Source organism: Bufo gargarizans, chromosome 3 (assembly GCF_014858855.1).
Source record: "Bufo gargarizans isolate SCDJY-AF-19 chromosome 3, ASM1485885v1, whole genome shotgun sequence".
Lineage (NCBI taxonomy): Eukaryota > Metazoa > Chordata > Amphibia > Anura > Bufonidae > Bufo > Bufo gargarizans.
In genome coordinates this window covers 210927222-210946304 of record NC_058082.1, presented here as the reverse complement: position 1 = coordinate 210946304, position 19083 = coordinate 210927222, and positions in this window count along the sequence as shown.

The following is a 19083-nucleotide window of genomic DNA, read 5'->3' as shown; positions in this document are numbered from 1 at the left end:
ATTAAGGTATGGCAAAAAATCCTGCTCTCTAGAGCGGACAGAATCTCATTAATAAAAATGGTAGTACTGCCCCAGGTTCTTTATATTCTGCGCAACTCGCCTGTATGGATTGCAGATAATTACTTTAGATTGATAGACCGGATGCTCAATGATTTAATATGGGGGAGGAAGCGTGTGAGACTAAAGGCACTCTACTTTTCTATGCCCTATGAGCGGGGAGGTCTCAACCTCCCCTATTTTAGGGGTTACTTTATGGCCTCCCAATTATGTCTTTTTAATGACTGGGAAAATAGCCCTTTCTGCAGTAGAGTGGTGAAAGACTCAGGATTCTCGGACTTCTTCACTGTATTGGAGTCTGATTATCTAGTAAACACACTGAGTGGGTACACACTGTTCTGCAAAATGGCTATGAGGACTTGGTTGGCCATAAGGAGATGGTGTGGAGTTAAGGCGTCACTTATTTGTACCCCATTGTGGCACAACTCTAAGCTCCTTAAATTAAATGACTTAAATTGCTGCCAGTATTGGAGGAATAAAAATGTTCAGTATCTACACCAAGTGGTTAGTGAGGGACAAATATTGCCCCTCATGGAACTAAAACAAAGGGCAAACTTAGGTGAGGTGGTTTGGTTTCCATATTTTCAACTAAGGTCAGCACTATCTTGTACGTCGGATAGCCAATTTTTTATTGATACCCCTTTATTTCCACACGATTTAATTTGCAAGAAAACTGTCACGAGAATTAAAATATCACACTGCTATAAACACTTAATGAATAATTTTTTTTCGGATGTTTTCTCTCCAGGACAGAGAGCCTGGTCTTCTTTACTCTCAGAGGTGGGTTCTCCAAGTTGGGAGAACATGGGGGATAGTTTAAAGTTGGTTTCACACAATTTTAATCACATTGTTGTACAATTTAATATTTTGCACAAAATTTATGTGACACCCATATGGTTATACAAAAGAGGCCTTAGGGCCTCTTCCGATTGCCCGCGCTGTGGCGATCCCGGGGCAGATCATTTACACCTGTTCTGGGACTGCCCCACGGTGAGCAGATACTGGAGTCTGGTCCAAAACAATCTGGCTCACAAACTCAACATCTCTATCCCTTTGTCACCCAGGATATGGGTCCTGGGAGACTTATCGGAGCTTAATTGCCAGCCTATAAAACGCCAACTGCTGATAAAGGTTATGTTTTTGGCTAGGCTCCTGATCACTAGATTATGGTTTTCCCCTTCTGCTCCAGAGTACAACAACTGGTTGGGCCTGGTCAAGAAAGTGAAAACTTATGAAAAGATTCTGTACAAACAAAGAGGATCTTACTTGAAGTGGAAAAAACTCTGGAAAGATTGGAACAGGGTTAATTAATCAGAACCTTTTTCCCCCCTAGGCTCTCTATGAAGGATTTTTTTTTTTTTTTTTTTTTTCTCTTCCTGCAAAGTGGGGTTGGGTGGGGGGTTGGTGAAGTGAAATCAATGTCACTCAATAGAACTGACGGGTTTATGAATTTTATAATATTGCAAAGTAATATGGATATAAAGTTTTGTATTACAACAATAAAGTATTTTGAAAAAAAAAAAAAAAAAAAAACTCTTGTGGCACACCTAAAGGGTTAACAAAGTTTGTAAACCCAGTTTTGAATACCTTGAGGGGTGCACTTTCTTAGATGGAGTCACTTTTTTGAAATTTCTATTTTAGGGGTGCAACGGGGGGCTTCAAATGGGACATGGTAGAAACAAAACCAGTCCTGCAAAATCTGCCTTCCAAAACCCATATGGTGTTCCCCTCCTTCTATGTCCTCCCGTTCTGCCAAACAGTAGTTTACGACCACATATGGGGTGTTTCTGCAAACTACAGAATCAGGGCAACCCATTTAGTGTTTTGTTTGGCAGTTAACCCTTGTTTTACTCCTGGAAAAAATTGATTATATTGGAAAATTTAAAAAAAAATAGAAATTTTTGAAATTGTTTCTCAATCTGCCATTAACTCTTGTGGAAGACCTAAAGGGTTAATAAAGTTTGAAAAAACTGTTTTGAATACCTTGAGGGGTGTAGTTTCTAGAATGGGGTCATTTCTGGGAGGTTTCTATTATCTAAGCCAGTGTTTCCCAACCAGTGTGCCTCCAGCTGTTGCAAAACTACAACTCCCAGCATGCCCGGACAGCCTTTGGTTGTGCGGGCATGCTGGGAGTTGTAGTTTTGCAACAGCTGGAGGCACACTGGTTGGGAAACACTGATCTAAGCCTCATAATATGACTTCAAACCTGAACTGGTCCATAAAAAGTGGGATTTTTAAGATTTCTGAAAAATTTCAAAATTTGCTTCTAAACTTCTAAGCCTTGTAACATCCCCAAAAAATAAAATATAATTCCCAAAATGCTACAAACATGAAGTAGACATATGGGGAATGTAAAGTCATCACAATTTTTGGGGGTATTACTATGTATTACAGAAGTATAGAAACTGAAACTTTGAAATTTGCTAATTTTTCAAAATTTTTGGTAAAAATTTTATTTTTTTATGCAAAAAAATTAACTTTTTTACCCAATTTTAGCAGTGTCATGAAGTACAATATGTGACGAAAAAACAATCTCAGAACGGCCTAGGTAAGTCAAAGCGTTTTAAAGTTATGAGCACTTAAAGTGACACTGGTCAGATTTGCAAAAAATGGCCAAGTCCTTAAGGTGAAATAGGGCTGAGTCCTTAAGGGGTTAACCCCTTTATTTGCTAACAATTTGCACACCAATGGGGAAATCTGGCAAGGATCGATCCAAGGATCATCCGGAGCTGACACCTGCCCGCTCCAAACAGCCAGACATGGAAGAGTACCTTAGAAAACAAGCAAAATCGTGCCCTACTGAGATCACCAAGATGGCGCCGCACGCTCCACAGCCATCAGACGCTGAAGACCCTTCAGAAGCCAGTAGTGCATCGGAGGCCTCGGAGTGCAGACATCCTCAGAGGCGCTCAAATCTATCCAAAGCAGTCCTGAAGGAGCTTTTGGACGCTGCGTTAGCTCCTCTGAAGAGGGACCTGGAGTACATTAAAGACTACCTCCGTGGCTTAGGCCACAGAGTAATAGCGCTTGAAAACTCCCAAGACGCTATCCTTCAGCATGAGGGGAAAACTTGCTCGGCCCTACAAACCCACCGAGACCTGATCAACAACAACCTTCTCCGAATATAGGACAGGAGAATCGAAGTAGGTGCCACAATGTCACGGCCATGGCCATGACCGTGACTCCTGAACCGCATGCGGTTGTCAGCGGTTTGGTTTGGTTGTCAATCACAGGTGAGGGCAGTGGTATTTGCCTCACCTGTGGTTGCCGCTGGCAACGGTATGTATGTGGCAGCTTGCTATGCTGTGCATGCGGTTGCACCTAGCAACCTTTCTGTTAGGTGTGTGTGTATGTGTGCACTAGGTTTTGTTATTGTGTGCACTTCCCCTTTCAGTGGTGTTTCCCTTCCCTGGTGCTGGAAGGGTTAACTCCCTTCCCAGTGTGTGTGTGTGTGTGAGTCACTGGGTGTGTCTGACTGTGGGGTGTGGCTACATGGGCTATAAAGTCTCAGTCCAGATCAGTTCTCTGGTGGGGTACTCCAGGCATGTTGCTGGAGTCGTCCTCCTGTTATCCTGTGAATACCATCTTCCAGTAAGGGCCACCCTTCCGGTCATAGTATCCATATCCCTGATGTTTAGTTTGTGTCCGTTACCTTTGATTCTTATTGCAGCTATTAACGTCCTGGTTCCTATGTGTCTTTTTGTGTATGCTGTTTGTCTATGTTTGTGCGGACAGCGTTTTCTGTGCACGGGTTCCAGTCAGCAAGGCTGTGGCAGGTTTGTGTGGAACTGTTTGGGGTTCACCTGTCATGTTCATAGTCCTGTTCATGTTTCCCTTCTTTCATGCTGCTTGGCCAGTGAGACTCCTGCTCCTCCGTGCCTAGGAGGAGTAGGTTGTCTTACCTTGCTCCTTAGTTCAGGGCCATCCTGAGGGCTTTCAGGGACAATTAGGTTCCAGAGTATGAGCCCTCCTACCATCAGGGTCGGCTCATACGGACAGGAGACAGGGTCAGTGTTAGGGACGCAATAGGAGGTGACCTGCTCCCTAATTCTGTTGCCCTGGCTGAGCAGCGACCGGACATCTTCTGGCATTGCACGGCTGAGGATTTTCCCCATCCTCAGCCATGACACGCAATCTGCGGATCCGAGGCCTACCTGAATCAATCGTGGCAGAGGCTCTTCGCAAGGTGGCGGCCGAAATTTTTGCGCAGTTACTATGCCCGAACAGGGCGGCCACAGTGGTTGTTGAACGCATCCACCGCGCATTACGCCTGAAATCGAAGCCCTCGGACCCCCCACGTGATGTTATTTGCGGACTTCTCAGCTTTGTGGATACAGCTGATCTCCTGTGAGCCAGCAGGGAAACCGACAGTCTGAGGTATGAGGACTCCCCTATCCTGTTCTTCCAGGACTTAGCACCCACCACGCTGACAAAAAGGCGTATTCTCCGTCCATTGCTTGATGCCTTAAAAGCATCGGCCACTCCGTTTAGATGGCTGTACCCCTTTGGTCTGGCCATTTTGAAAAACGGCAGGCAACTCACAGTACGCACGCCTGCGTACTTGAAAACCATATGGGGCCTGCTTGGCCTTTCGCCCATAGATGTCCCTTCGTGGATGCTTGCAGATCAAGGGGACCCTCTACCTGTACCCCCAAAAGTTGATAACTGGCTCAACGTCTCCCCAGGAAAGGCTGACAGAGCCAAAAAAGATCGGCAAAACATCTGAACGTTTGGGGTCTGTCATCCCTGCTACACCATTTTGGATTTTCTCCCTTATACTGCACAGTGAGTACGTCTGTGCTCTCACCTGTCCAGTTACTTACCTACTTCTCCAAGTTCTGAGCTTGTCTGCAAATGGAGATGCTTGTGTATTGAGCACTCAACCTCCCTAGTTCTTGAGTGCCTTGTTGTAATGACGGTACTGTTGCTGTTCTCACAGGTCTCTGTTGATCTGTCCTGGTTTAAACTTTTGTTTTTGCACTATAACTCTCCCCAGCTGGCCCATATGCTGGGGTTACACTGGTTCCTTCACATCGTGATGTTTACCCCCCCTCTGATAGCCTCTCAATGGTTCTCAGTAGTCTCACTGATGCCCCCCCCCCCCTTGATGGATCCTGGCATGATGTCAAAAGAATCCTCTCTGCATCAGGGGTCTTGTGGGACTTCTTATATGTGCTCCAGAATGTTTTTTTGCCATCTTACATTCATATGTCCTTCCTGTACCCTCCCTTTCAGTTTTACCTTACCTGTCCTGCTTTCTTTCCCTTTTTGTTTTTGCTCTCTGCTCTATTGGTACTAGTCATATGCTCTATAATAGTGCTTATCCAGAGGATTATGCTCTTTATATTGCCACCTGTTTTATATCCATAACTACTTTTGTTGTATCTTCACTTAATGTCCGTGGTCTGTACACTACCTGCAGAATTATTAGGCAAATGAGTATTTTGACCACATCATCCTCTTTATGCATGTTGTCTTACTCCAAGCTGTATAGGCTCGAAAGCCTACTACCAATTAAGCATATTAGGTGATGTGCATCTCTGTAATGAGAAGGGGTGTGGTCTAATGACATCAACACCCTATATCAGGTGTGCATAATTATTAGGCAACTTCCTTTCCTTTGGCAAAATGGGTCAAAAGAAGGACTTGACAGGCTCAGAAAAGTCAAAAATAGTGAGATATCTTGCAGAGGGATGCAGCACTCTTAAAATTGCAAAGCTTCTGAAGCGTGATCATCGAACAATCAAGCGTTTCATTCAAAATAGTCAACAGGGTCGCAAGAAGCGTGTGGAAAAACCAAGGCGCAAAATAACTGCCCATGAACTGAGAAAAGTCAAGCGTGCAGCTGCCAAGATGCCACTTGCCACCAGTTTGGCCATATTTCAGAGCTGCAACATCACTGGAGTGCCCAAAAGCACAAGGTGTGCAATACTCAGAGACATGGCCAAGGTAAGAAAGGCTGAAAGACGACCACCACTGAACAAGACACACAAGCTGAAACGTCAAGACTGGGCCAAGAAATATCTCAAGACTGATTTTTCTAAGGTTTTATGGACTGATGAAATGAGAGTGAGTCTTGATGGGCCAGATGGCTGGATTGGTAAAGGGCAGAGAGCTCCAGTCCGACTCAGACGCCAGCAAGGTGGAGGTGGAGTACTGGTTTGGGCTGGTATCATCAAAGATGAGCTTGTGGGGCCTTTTTGGGTTGAGGATGGAGTCAAGCTCAACTCCCAGTCCTACTGCCAGTTTCTGGAAGACACCTTCTTCAAGCAGTGGTACAGGAAGAAGTCTGCAAGGTAAGAAAAACATGATTTTCATGCAGGACAATGCTCCATCACACGCGTCCAAGTACTCCACAACGTGGCTGGCAAGAAAGGGTATATAAAATAAGAAAATCTAATGACATGGCCTCCTTGTTCACCTGATCTGAACCCCATTGAGAACCTGTGGTCCATCATCAAATGTGAGATTTACAAGGAGGAAAAACAGTACACCTCTCTGAACAGTGTCTGGGAGGCTGTGGTTGCTGCTGCACGCAATGTTGATAGTGAACAGATCAAAACACTGACAGAATCCATGGATGGCAGGCTTTTGAGTGTCCTTGCAAAGAAAGGTGGCTATATTGGTCACTGATTTGTTTTTGTTTTGTTTTTGAATGTCAGAAATGTATATTTGTGAATGTTGAGATGTTATATTGGTTTCACTGGTAAAAATAAATAATTGAAATGGGTATATATTTGTTTTTTGTTAAGTTGCCTAATAATTATGTACAGTAATAGTCACCTGCACACACAGATATCCCCCTAAAATAGCTAAAACTAAAAACAAACTAAAAACTACTTCCAAAAATATTCAGCTTTGATATTAATGAGTTTTTTGGGTTCATTGAGAACATGGTTGTTGTTCAATAATAAAATTAATCCTCAAAAATACAACTTGCCTAATAATTCTGCACTCCCTGTATAAGCCATGTAAGAGATCTCAGGTTCTCTCGCTTTTGCAAAAGGATAAACGTTCGATAGCTTACTTTCAAGAAACACAGTTTAAAACTGCTAAAATTCTGAAATTACCAACTATGAAATTCACCCAATGGTACTACAGTACTCATACATTTGCCAGCAGAGGAGTCAGTATTGCAGTGCACAAGGGACTTCCTTTTAAACATCTCACGACTTCCTCGGACTCTGAGGGGCACTTCTTGTTTATCAAAGGCCTCTGTTGAGGGAAGTTGTTGAGGGAAGTGTTGGATTTAAATATATATGTGTATATATATACATACAGTACAGACCAAAAGTTTGGACACACCTTCTCATTCAAAGAGTTTTCTTTATTTTCATGACTATGAAAATTGTAGATTCACACTGAAGGCATCAAAACTATGAATTAACACAGGTGGAATTATATACATAACAAAAAAGTGTGAAACAACTGAAAATATGTCATATTCTAGGTTCTTCAAAGTAGCCACCTTTTGCTTTGATTACTGCTTTGCACACTCTTGGCATTCTCTTGATGAGCTTCAAAAGGTAGTCACATTAAATGGTTTTCACTTCACAGGTGTGTCCTGTCAGGTTTAATAAGTGGGATTTCTTGCCTTATAAATGGGGTTGGGACCATCAGTTGCGTTGTGGAGAAGTCAGGTGGATACACAGCTGATAGTTCTACTGAATAAACTGTTAGAATTTGTATTATGGCAAGAAAAAAGAAGCTAAGTAAAGGAAAACGAGTGGCCATCATTACTTTAAGAAATGAAGGTCAGTCAGTCCGAAAAATTGGGAAAACTTTGAAAGTGTCCCCAAGTGCAGTCACAAAAACCATCAAGCGCTACAAAGAAACTGGCTCACATGTGGACCGCCCCAGGAAAGGAAGACCAAGAGTCACCTCTGCTGCGGAGGATAAGTTAATCCGAGTCACCAGCCTCAGAAATCGCAGGTTAACAGCAGCTCAGATTAGAGACCAGGTCAATGCCACACAGAGTTCTAGCAGCATCTCTAGAACAACTGTTAAGAGGAGACTGTGTGAATCAGGCCTTCATGGTAGAATATCTTCTCGAAAACCACTGCTAAGGACAGGCAACAAGCAGAAGAGACTTGTTTGGGCTAAAGAACACAAGGAATGGACATTAGACCAGTGGAAATCTGTGCTTTGGTCTGATGAGTCCAAATTTGAGATCTTTGGTTCCAACCACGTGTCTTTGTGCGACGCAGAAAAAGTGAACGGATGGACTCTACATGCCTGTTTCCCACCGTGAAGCATGGAGGAGGAGGTGTGATGGTCTGGGGGTGCTTTACTGGTGACACTGTTGGGGATTTATTCAAAATTGAAGGCATACTGAACCAGCATGGCTACCACAGCATCTTGCAGCGGCATGCTATTCCATCCGGTTTGCGTTTAGTTGGACCATCATTTATTTTTGAACAGGACAATGACCCCAAACACACCTCCAGGCTGTGTAAGGGCTATTTGACCATGAAGGAGAGTGATGGGGTGCTGCGCCAGATGACCTGGCCTCCACAGTCACCGGACCTGAACCCAATCGAGATGGTTTGGGGTGAGCTGGACCGCAGAGTGAAGGCAAAAGAGCCAACAAGTGCAAAGCATCTCTGGGAACTCCTTCAAGACATTTTTGAAGACCATTTCAGGTGACTACCTCTTGAAGCTCATCAAGAGAATGCCAAGAGTGTGCAAAGCAGTAATCAAAGCTAAAGGTGGCTACTTTGAAGAACCTAGAATATGACATATTTTCAGTTGTTTCACACTTGTTTGTTATGTATATAATTCCACATGTGTTAATTCATAGTCATAAAAATAAAGAAAACTCTTTGAATGAGAAAGTGTGTCCAAACTTTTGGTCTGTACTGTATATACTTATGGATGTGCCCCAAGCATCTATGAGTATATATCTATAGTTAAAACTGTGCCCAGAAGCTCCCATGGATGCCCCCCCCCCCCTGATATGTGCCTGCTGGGGGAGGGGGAGACCGACAACTGGAAAATTATGTCCAGTTTCGGCCTCTTCAAAGGACAGATGATCAATAAAGATCCTCTGCCCTTTGTCACCATCTCCAGCAGCGCCAGAGATGGTATGTCTAACAGGGACATGAGAACAAAGAGTTCCCATGCCCCTGTGTGTAATTACAGCGCCAGAGATGTGTGATATCTCCACGGGCGGGAGGATCAAAGTATCCCCCCGCCTGGGAGCGCAGGCTGGTGCGGTAATGCCATATCACCGCGCCAGCCGACGTGGTCCTGGCTGCAGGCACGAGTGCCGCAGGATTTAAATACCCCAGCGGCACTGCGCTCTAGAGTCAAGTTCCCCTACCGGCCTCCCTGAAGCAGAGCGCTGTGCTGCGCTCAGAAGATTAGAAGAGCGCAGCCAGCGCTCAGACAAGACCGGGACCCCTTTCTAAAGAAGAGCGCATCCGGCGCTAGGACACAGGACCCCCGGCACCCATCCCTGAAGGAGAGCGCATCCGGCGCTCAAACAAACTCCCTAACCCGAAGAGCGCAGGCAGCACTGACAGGCTGCGCTGCGTAGAAAATCTCCACCACCCCAGAGGAGAGCAGGAGTGGAAGACCGAGTAGTCGATCTGCTCCAGTGAAGAATGCAGGATGGAGGGGGATTGAGCAGTGTGCTGAGTTCTGCTGGATGGCTAAGTAGCACTGCCCCCTTAACACCTTCTGCCCTGCAAGTACCTCTGCTCCCATTAACCCCTTTAGTGCCCTGTTCCCCTGCTCTGCATCAAACCTGCCCTGTCTCTGCAGAGCATTAACCTCTGCATTGCCAGTCCCTGCAGAGCATTAACCTCTGCATTGCCAGTCCCTGCAGAGCATTAACCTCTGTATTGCCAGTCCCTGCAGAGCATTTAACCCCTGCATTGCCCTGTCCCTACAGAGCCCGGACAATTAACCCCTTCACTGCATGCTGACTTGCCTCAGCATTAACCCCTGCTGAGCTCCTGCACCCTGGCAGACCTCTGCAGCAGTCCTGATCTCTGCTGCTCTGATAACCCCTGGCATACCAGGTGTTAACCCTTTCCTAGGGTACCCCTTGCCCTGCCTTTCCCAGAACCCTGTGTTCCTTGACCTGCATGTATTTACCCCTGCAGTGCCACAATTGTGTCCCCTTGTATCCCGTAGGGACAGTGAGTAGCCAGGCGGGTGGGTTACTGATATTTGTGTGTATGTAAGTGTATTATTGTAATTGTAGTTAGATCCTGGGGAGGACTTGGGACTGTGTTAGCGTAGTTAGGACCGTATTAGTGTATTTGTTTACTTATATAATTATAAGCAAATATTGGACTGTGACATATAGTGTTAATAAATACCTTTTATTTAAGCACAGTGTGTAGTCTTTTGTAGTAGTAAGGTGCCGCAGCAAAAGATGTAGGCAGTTCAGTGTAGAGTAAGTTAATCAGTAGTGTTTGTTGTTTATTTAGGCATAAATAGGCGGAGTCATCACTAGACAACTCACGCCTATTTATGAATATTAATTATTGAGATTTGCATAAATATCAAAAATTAATATCCCCTTTAAAGGGAACCTGTCATGTGGATATTTGATTATAATCTAACTAATTATATACAATCATTAACTACTAAAAAGTGCCTTAGATGTATTCACTTACTGGTGTGACAGATGGTTACCTCATAATATACACACAAAGATGCTGCATGCTGCATTCTAATGAGCTGAATTGAGTCCGGCGTGATGTTATTGAGTCCAGCGTATATTTAATTCAGAGCTATAGCCACTCCCCTGCCCACCTGCTGCTGATTCATATGGAAACAAAGTGTCATTCAGCAGCAGGTGGGCAGGGAGAGTCAGGAGCTCATGAATATTCATGACTCATCATTATCAGCTGGAGCTTTTCAATGCAAGATGTTGGCAGAATGACTGGGTCAATTAAAGAAAGTGTCCCAGCATTTTGCTAAGCGAATCAGTCACTTATTTATGTTGCCCTTAGTTAGGACACCATAAACATTGGCGAGCCAGGAATTTGTTTTCTGTGTTTGATTTTGGTGAGGAAAATTGCTTACGCTGTAAACTAGTCAGGTGGGAGGGACGCGGTCAGTGGATTCTGAGCGTCCATTGCCTGATAGTTCGTACAGGTGAAGCGTTTTGTTCAATCAGAACCAGACACAGAGCAATCTCTACAGCAGAGAAATTAAATCTTTCTGATTTGTGTATTAACGATTTTCTGATTGCTGTGCACGCCCACTGAACACTGGAGAGAAGTTGTTGCATACATCACTGAAGAGAGGACCATCACCGTTGGAGCTGAACAGAGAAGTCCGGCTGAGCGGGAGAACGCATTCCAGATACTACAGGACCTTCTCCAGCACACAAGGGACAACAAAGGACAGCACCAAGGAAGAAGGCCTCTCATCAAAACGTGAGTATGAACTTCTCTACACTACACCAGCTAGCTAAACACAGCACATTTAACCCTATCCTCCCCACCACTCAGAAGTCAGCAGAAATGCTGTGTTCCGATTTGTTAACACAGGCTTGTACTTACGACAGACAGTATTGAACAAGGCCACCAGACGGCTTCGGATGCTAGCCAAACTTGTTCAAACATTTGAGGTTAGCATCTGCAAGCCAAAGGAAGCTGCGCTGGTGTCTCGGTCAAAGGAGACAATTCATCCGAACATTCACTGCCAATTCTGTGTCAGTAATTCGGACAAGGTTTCGGCATTGCGGGAACAGCTGGCGGAGAATGTGCAGTCTACTGTTGACCGGTAGCTGATCTGTCCTTTAGAACGAAAGAACCTATTTGAATATTCCTTCTTTGTGTGGCCTTTCATGTGGTAGGATGTGCTGAAACTAAGCGGGAATTGATAGATAGCTGAGTCGGATATCCATGACATAGAATTGGGCCTAAGCTAAGCTTTGACGAGAGTTTTTGAGATTCATGAGTAGTGACCAAGGGTCCTCATGATGGGAATTGAGTAGGATTAAGGCCGATAACGAGCAGTTATTAAGATTTTGTATCTCTACAGAGGTAAATAAGTGGCCAAAGGAATTGTAGGTTCAGTAGTGATTAGATATAGTAATCAGATACCATTCGATCTGTGTGTATCCACAAAATGGGGCAATTCTAATGTTACAGGATATAATGAGGAGATGTTAACAGCAGCTCAGCAAATGCAAGAAAAAAAGAAAATGTTTCAGTTAAAAAGACGAAAGCATTTTGTCATACTGTGTAGTAGAGATATCCGGTATTATCCGGAAATACGTAGTATTATGTAAAAGTTCCCCCTAGAGGCTGCATATTGAAACTGCATAAGGAGGGAAAGTTTAAGTTATTAAGTTAAAATCGTTCATGGTTAATCTGTGTCTTGTAGTTCCACAAAAACTCCTATTGTTCCTTCTGTCCGCCCCTCCTCTGCACTCTGCTTTGGAATGTGCTCCTTTACAAAAGGAACACCTCCCACCATGCTTTCTGCTCCTTCTATCCCTTCCTTTCCTTCCCCCTATTGTGCGGGAAGGAAAGTCCTCCCTCAGGAATTGACCCCCACCCTCCATATGGGGGTTGGGGGAGGGGGGCTGGTAATGCATCTACATGGGCCAATTCAAGTTATTGGATTAGATCCAATGATGTCTGCAAATAACCTTTCCCAATTGTATGCTTTACTAGTTAAGAAAGTGCCCACAGTGATTGCCCCATGATGCCAATTGGAAGTGTCCAATCCTATCAATCTAGGGATTCTTAGTCCTTTTCAGACTAATTTGGGTTGCAGTCAGAAAAAAGTGTAGGGATATCTGCATCATTGTATGATGTATGACATCTACCACCCCCAGTAGTAACATCCACAAGTAGTTACATCCACATCTGCCCTACCTCAACCAATTCTACTCCTTCATACACCTAGGCACTTACCCCCTGAAGTTGCTCCTCCCAGAGGTCCAAATAATAGCCTGATGAACCAATATATGGCCCCCTACTGAGATGCCATGTAGAGTAGAATTTCTAATCCAGAGGACTTACTTATGCTGTTTTGTAGAGAATTATATAAAATATGGAGAGTTTTCTCATGCTATTGGTGAGATTTGGAAAATTTTATCCAATGTAAAGCCGGTGATTCTTTCTCTCAAGGTATAGCTTCAGCTGTGAAGGAGACAATACTACATTGTTGTCAGTTGAACAATGCATAGTGAAGATCATTGAGTCTGGGAGGAAGCGTTTAGGTCATCAGTCCGTCACATTGTCTGAATATGCATCAGGACAGAACAAAGAATGTGGAGAAAGTTTTCACTAGACTCCAGGAAATTTGGATGGATTTGGGTTTTTTGAGCTTACCTTAGATATGCATAAGAAAATCTTAAGTGCTACCTTTGTAGATGGTCTTAAGGATCATCTGGAAAGGTCTAGTATTAGCTAGGCGTGAGTGAAACTTACTATAGTTACTAAGTTGAATGGAACAAAGGCCTAAGGCGGGTGTGGCTGCCTATCAGTCCTCCCTACAAGAAGGGGGAAGGAAGACTTTGTATGTACTTGCCCACTTCCTCGCCTGTGGGAGGAACTACAAATGTTCAGCCTCTTCAAGTGCAACACCCATAGGGAATTAACAACCCATAATCAAATGCTGGATCCCTATTTTCTATACAATCCTTAGGCTCTAATTCCATTGCTTCATAGCAAACTTGTTCCATGATCTCTGATGGCAAAGTGTAGTATCACATGTGTAGGAGTAGATAGTAATGCAGTTCCTACTCCTCTCACCAATTACCGTCTTAAGGGTGTACAAAATTTGATTTGACCACTCTGCTGCCTCTGGAGGGGGGATGGAGTAGTAGTGCCTTCCCACCTCTAAAAATTCAAATTAATAACCACATTTTTAAGTTTCTGTTAGATAATTTCTGGTTCTTGGAAGAGGGATCATCTCGGACAAAATATGCTTGCTGTTCCTACTTAATCGGATGTTGTCAAGAAAGAACCACTCCCTCCAGCAATGTTAGTGCAGGAGACAGAGCTGAAGACACGTGCTGAGGTTTGTAAGATGGCTGAGGGTAAGACTACTAACATCAATATTAATCTAGGTATCCCTTCGGTATCACTCATTATTATGGTCTAATCTGGGGAAGCAGAGATTTTGTTTAATCCATGGGTAAGCCATCAATAATGAATGCTGAATGTATGAAAGATGTTTGATGCTCTGATGCTGCCTGAGAAGGTAGAGGTTAAACTATTACCTGAAGTCTACATTAAGTAGAAGTCTGTGTGATACAGGATGTCTTAGGACCAGTAAACTTCCAAAAGTTTGTCTTTTTCAGATACAAGCTACAGAGGCTGAAAGGAAACATCAAAGGATAAAGGTAGAAGTGATGATTGAGAATGGACTCTGTAGGGTTGGTAAGAAACTTTTCCTTTGGAGGGCACTCTACCTAAAGAGGATGGATTTAGAACATGGGCAAATCAAGAGAGTGAAGGTGTGATTGGATTCTGTGGTGGATGGCTCCTGGGTTCATCAATGCTGCCACTAGGTTAGTTGAAGGTGTATGCTGTAATAATGATGGGAGAACTATGGGAGTTCTAGGAATGCATATGCCAAGGTCATCTTACCCATTTCGGAGACTGCAGATTGACTACATTCAGAACAAAGGTGGAAGAGTGTGAATATGTCTGTGTCTGTATTGATCTCTTTCCAGGATATTCAGAGATTTGGCCTGTAGCAAAGGCTACAGCTAAAAGATACTGACTGAGGCAAGAGTACCTACCCCTGGGGCTTTTCTCCATCCGGTACACACCTAACTGGAAGATTGGCCTAAGACTTTATGAAGTACCCTTTGGGAATGTCCCTAGATTAGGTCTCTATTTCCCAAACAGCTCCATATGCAGCATAGTAGTTTTCCAAATTATGTTGTGTATTGCACAAATTGATTGACTTATGTGTATTTCCAAGTTTTAGTTGTTTTCTAGAATCCAGACTGCATAGAGGCAATTCATTCTTTACAATCAGGCGATTGGGTGGAGGTGAAAACGAGAGACGTGTGGGAAAGTCCTAGATCTACGGTTTGAAGATCTACGTCAAGTCCTGATAACCACCGCCACTGCTGTCAAATTGGAAGGAGAAACTGATTGGATCTACGTATCATATTGCAATCAAGTGCCAGGACTATGAGAGCCATAATGTTTTGCATGTCGTATTGTTTATTTCATATTGTACAAGGAGGAATCACAGTCATATGAAATTCCAGCAGCGTTATATTATCAAGATGAGTCAGGAACAACTAAGTTGACTTTTGCAGTATAGTGGACTATAAGAAAGATGATAGATAGGACACTTGGTTTTGGTCTGATAAGTACATCTGTATGACTGGAACTTACCCAGTCTATGGTAATTGTGTTTAGATATAACCATACCAACTGTGTATATTGGCGATTAACAGAATGGAGTACTAGTCTGAAGTGTTGGAAATATAAACCAGTGGAAACTACCTCTAGAGTCAGTAAAGGTGAAGGTTTGTTGCAAAGGATGACTGTCCTGAAGAGAATACCACCAAAAAGTTGTAAACATAATGAGTATAATCCTCTGTTCCTGTCCATTAGAAATCCTATTCAACAGGATTTGGGGATATATGTTTTAGGAGCATGTGTAAGTGACAAAGATCCCCTAGGCGAATTTAGAATGTTGGTAAGGGAAAAAACAAAAACAAAGTTCAGTTGTATCTGTGGCTACTACATCCTTACCTATAATTGGCATTAAATATATTTGGACAATTAAAAAATATAAAGACAAACTGGGCTTAGAGACAGGATTTTATACAGGAAAGCCCTTTGGTATTTTCTCTCCAGGATATTGTTCTTACTTAATTTAGCTGAATAAGACAAGTAGGGACTCTGATAGTTCCTGACAGTTGGTTTATCAACCAAAATTATCAAACCACAGATATCTGGTAATTTTGTGGAGATTTGAAACTCTGACCCAGGATGCAGGTAGAATGAAGTGGCCAATGTAGGTCAAGTACCTACTGATGCCATTTGTTCTATTATCAACTCCTGAGTGGGATCAAATCAGTAAGCAAAACAATGTCCGGTCATGACTAAGAAGGTCACTCCCTACATCCTTTGTCTCACATGTATACATAGATGTTATAGGAGTCTGTGGAAGAGTTTCTGACAAATTTAGAGCTAAAAGTCAGATAGCTGCAGGATTAGAGTCATTAATTCCCACGATTAGTAGTATTAACATCTCTATTGTCATCAACAGAGATTTGTGAATTATATCTTAGATGCTGAGAAGGAAATGGCTGAACAACTGAGCTCTTTTTCTGGTGATGACTCTACAGAACCGACTGACTCTTGACAGCAGAAAAAGGAGGGGTCTACAAGATCGTTGGAAGTTCATGTTGCATCTACATTCTGGACAACACTGCCCCTGATGTAAGCATCACCAAGGATCTGAAGAAACTGATGGACTTTATCAAATGAACTGACAGGAAAAATTCTGAAATTAATCACATCATGGCCAGAACAATGTTTTGGGAACTGGTTCAGTGACTACAATACTTTTAGCATTTGGCTTGAATAGGCTGTTATATAGTTTTCTGTTTTAGGAAAATTGTTTAAAAATATGTTTAATACATCCATGCCTACACTATGTATATGTGCTGTGCCCCTGTCAAAGAGAAAGATTATTCCATCCTGAAGTAAATAAAACCTTGTTGATGGTTACAGGGTAAATAGGACAAGGTGAAGGCAAACCCAAAAGGGAGTTGAGGGGACCTGGTGAAGCAATAAGGAAAGTCCAACTCTTCGCTGTTTAGGGCGTTGGAAGAGTACCTCACTTTGCCTGTTCACCTTTTGGTCTATTTCACACAAAAGGATGGATTTGTGAGAGATAGGTTTTATTTCTCTCTATACTCAGCTAAAGAATTATTAGGAACACCATACTAATACGGTGTTGGACCCCCTTTTGCCTTCAGAACTGCCTTACTTCTACGTGGCATTGATTCAACAAGGTGCTGATAGCATTCTTTAGAAATGTTGGCCCATATTGATAGGATAGCATTCTGCAGTTGATGGAGATTTGAGGGATGCACATCCAGGGCACGAAGCTCCCGTTCCACCACATCCCAAAGATGCTCTATTGGGAGATCTGGTGACTGTGGGGGCAATTTTAGTACAGTGAACTCATTGTCATGTTCGAAAAACCAATTTGAAATGATTCGAGCTTTGTGACATGATGCATTATCCTGCTGGAAGTAGCCATCAGAGGATGGGTACATGGTGGTCATGAAGGGATGTTCTTAGTTGTACTGACACCTCAGCACACGTCTTGAATGGCTTTTGTGGGTGCTCGTCTCCTGTTACCTCCTTCCACCCGCGGAGTGAGATTATAGCTTTAAATGAGTTTTTCAGAGACAGCACACCAATGTAGTTTGCAATTCAATCTTTATTTACCAGTGGTATATTCTCAAGTTATTTAATGACATTTATTGCTGTCTGCAACGTTTCGGGCCCATTTGGTGCCCTTTGTCAACTTGATTGACCGGTCCTCATGTTTCCACGGCGTGCGGTCATGAAGGGATGGACATGGTCATAAACAATGCTCAGGTAGCCCGTGGCATTTAAACGATGGCCAATTGGCACTAAGGGGCCTAAAGTGTGCCTAGAAAACATCCCCCACTGCATTACACCACCACCACCACCAGCCTGCACAGTGGTAACAAGGCATGATGGATACATGTTCTCATTCTGTTTAAGCCAAATTTGGACTCCATTTGAATGTCTCAACAGAAATCGAGACTCATCAGACCAGGCAACATTTTTCCAGTCTTCAACAGTCCAATTTTGGTGAGTTTGTGCAAATTGTAGCCCCTTTTTCCTATTTGTAGTCGGGATGAGTGGTACCCGGTGGGGTCTTCTGCTGTTGTAGCCCACCTTTCTTTCCCATTCTGACATTCAGTTTGGAGTTCAGGAGATTGTCTTGACCAGGACCACAACCCTACATGCATTGAAGCAACTGCCATGTGATTGGTTGACTAGATAATCGCATTAATGAGAAATAGAACAGATGTTCCTAATAAGTCTTTAGGTGAGTGTATATATAATGTGAACATCCTGTAGTACACATTTTTGTCCACAAGGTGGTAGAAAACCAGATGTATGAGCCATGTGTGCATTCCTTTGTCTTAAGGTCAGTGGGGGATGGGGAGGGAGAGTTAGGTTGCCATTTTTGAATGTGCCAATGAAACTCAGAGTTGAAGTTGTTGAAACCACTCCTATCAAGTTAAGGAGCTACTAGTGTCTTCTTAAGGAAAACCCCTTTTGTGATGTTATGTAGAGATGGCCTTATGTATAGATGGCCCTGTGGTTTGCCCAGCGGACGTTTGGCGGCAAACTTTGCTCATTCGCGATTCGCTGAATATGCGAACATATGGCGCGCGAGCCATATTTCTTTGCATAACGCCGAACTTTTACCCATGACACATCCATCAGGTGGGACAGGCCAGCCAATTAAGTCATTTCAGCACATGGACACACCCCCTACCCTATAAATAAACCCGATCTGGCAGCAATTTTACATTCTGTTTTTTGCCAGTGTAGGGAGAGGTTGCTGTGTGGAGCAGGGACAGACTGTTAGGGGCTACAAACACTAGCTAATAGGGCCACAAAAGTCCATTTAAGGACTGGTATAGGTGTGCTATCGATAGGTGTAACATACTGGGGGGTATGATATACTTATAATATACTTGCTAACATAGAAAGTATATTATAGTGCATTTGTATTGTGTAGCAGTTGTGTGCGGTTCTGCTGCTATACCGCAGCTATATAGAGGGACAAACGCTATTGGAATAACTAATTGCAACTGGTCTGATATACCTGTTGCCCCCCCAAAAAAAAAAACTGATTGAGGGGTGTAATATACCTATAATATACCTTCTAACATATAAAGTATATTATAGTGCATTTGTATTGTGCAGCAGTTGTGTGCGGTTCTGCTGAGATACCACAGCTAGATAGAGGGACAAACGCTATTTGAAGTAACTAATTGCAACTGGTGTGATATACCTG